This window comes from Schistocerca nitens, chromosome 3 (assembly GCF_023898315.1).
Source record: "Schistocerca nitens isolate TAMUIC-IGC-003100 chromosome 3, iqSchNite1.1, whole genome shotgun sequence".
NCBI classification, from domain to species: Eukaryota; Metazoa; Arthropoda; class Insecta; order Orthoptera; family Acrididae; genus Schistocerca; species Schistocerca nitens.
In genome coordinates, this window is record NC_064616.1 from 702,036,701 (window position 1) to 702,039,226 (window position 2,526).

Here is a 2,526-nt window from a genome sequence, read left to right on the forward strand (position 1 = left end):
ACGAAAATAGCCGCAAAAATATCTGTTTAAAAAAGCAGATAAAAATTCGCTTGACTCCTTACTAAGAGGCAGTCTTCTCTCCTTCCAATCTGCCCGCATCTCTGGTCGTGCGGTAGCGTTCTCGCTTCCCACGCCCGGGTTCCCGGGTTCGATTCCCGGCGGGGTCAGGGATTTTCTCTGCCTCGTGATGGCTGGGTGTTGTGTGCTGTCCTTAGGTTAGTTAGGTTTAAGTAGTTCTAAGTTCTAGGGGACTTATGACCACAGCAGTTGAGTCCCATAGTGCTCAGAGCCATTTGAACCTTCCAATCTGACTATGTTATCGTAGACAAGATGTGGATTAGATTCAAAGACACAATAGCGACGGAAATTGAGAGATATATACCACATAAATTAATATTAAATGTTACTGATCCCCCATGGTACACAAAACCGCTGAGAACACTGTTGCAGAAGCAACGAAAACTCCATCTCAAATTTAAAAAAAAAACGCAGAATCCCCAAAATTGGAAAAGTTTGGCAGCAGATATAAATTTAGCGCGATCTTCACTGCGAACACTTACAACAACGAAGCTCTGCCACGAAGTTTCATATCAGCGCACACTCAGTGGCAGAGTGAAAATCTCATTCTGGAAACATCCCCCAGGCTGTGGCTAAGCCATGTCTCCGCAGTATCCTTTCTTTCAGGAGTGCTAGTTCTGCAAGGTTCGCAGGAGAGCTTCTGTAAAGTTTGGAAGGTAGGAGACGAGATACTGGCAGAAGTAAAGCTGTGAGGACCGGGCGTGAGTCGTGCTTCGGTAGCTCATATGGTAGAGCACTTGCCTGCCAAAGGCAAAGGTCCTGAGTTCGAGTCTCGGTCGGGCACACAGTTTTTATCTGCCAGGAAGTTTCATATCAGCGCACACTCCGCTGCAGAGTGAAAATATCATTCTGGTAGCACTCAGATTGTTAGCAGATGATGCTGTCATTTATCGTCTTGTAAAGTCATCAGATTATAACGTAACGAATGTAGGAAGGAACTCTTGGGTGGAACAGAATATACCAAGTAGCTAATATTTTTTGAGCAGTCGAGATATAATTTCCATTCGGTAAGTGCCACCAGGAAGCGCTTAACAATAGAAGACAAACTTAACCAGTCTTGAGACTTACCGGGCTGCTGCGTAAACAAATTGTTAAGCGTGTTTTGAGTCAGAGTACGGATAAAAAGCTAGAAGGTTGGAAATGGTTTGCGCTGAGCAGGTACTGACTGAGAGGGCCTACGGACAATGGCAGGATTAGCGCGAGCGAGCGGCCGGGCTTTGCCGGTATGGAGTTTACAGGCGGCTGCAGGTAAGCCGCGCCGAACCGCAGGCAGTTCCAGCCTAAGTAACGTATACTGCTGGCTAACGACAGTCGTAGCACTCGCTTTAATAACCCCAATTTAGGCGAGGAAGGTTGGTACAGGAAATCCAAGAGTGCTAAGTCAATCAAAGGAACGCAATACATCGTACAGAAAATTAGCAACTGCAATAATAAATTCATTTACAATCAAACCATTCATTCCTAAAATGTTGGACTTTGTGAGTGACAACTGATTTTACGACTCAGAATAAAAGGCGTGTCCGCTAATGGCACTGCACAGTAGACATCATAGTGACAAACAACTAATGTTACATTGTTGTTAAATATTCTATAATACACTACCGGCCATTAAAATTGTTACACCACGAAGATGACGTGCTATAGACGCGAAATTTAACCGACAGGAAGTAGATGCTGTGATATGCAAATGATTAGCTTTTCAGAGCATTCACACAAGGTTGGCGCCTGTGGCGACACCTACAACGTGCTAACATGAGGAAAGTTTCCAACCGATATCTCATACACAAACAACAGTTGACCGGCGTTGCCTCATGAAACGTTGTTGTGATGCCTCGTGTAAGGAGGAGAAATGCGTACCATCACGTTCCGACTTTGATAAAGGTCGGATTGTAGCCTATCGCGATTGCGGTTTATCGTATCGCGACATTGCTGCTCGCGTTGGTCGAGATCCAATGACTGTTAGCAGAATATGGAATCGGTGGGTTCAGGAGGGTAATACGGAACGCCGTGCTGGATCCCAACGGCCTCGTATCACTAGCAGTCGAGATGATAGGCATCTTATTCACATGGTTGCAACGGATCGTGCAGCCACATCTCGATCCCTGAGTCAACAGATGGGGACGTTTGCAAGACAACAACCTTCTGCACGAACAGTTCGCCAACGTTTGCAGCAGCATGGACTATCAGCTCGGAGACCATGGCTGCGGTTACCCTTGACTCAGCATCACAGACAGGAGTGCCTGCGAAGGTGTACTCAACGACGAACCTGGGTTCACGAATGGCAAAACGTCATTTTTTCGGATGAATCCAGGTTCTGTTTACAGCATCATTATGGTCGCATCCGTGTTCGGCGACATCGCGGTGAACGCACATTGGAAGCACGTATTCGTCATCGCCATACTGGTGTATCGCCCAGCGTGATGGTATGGGATGCAATTGCTTACTCGT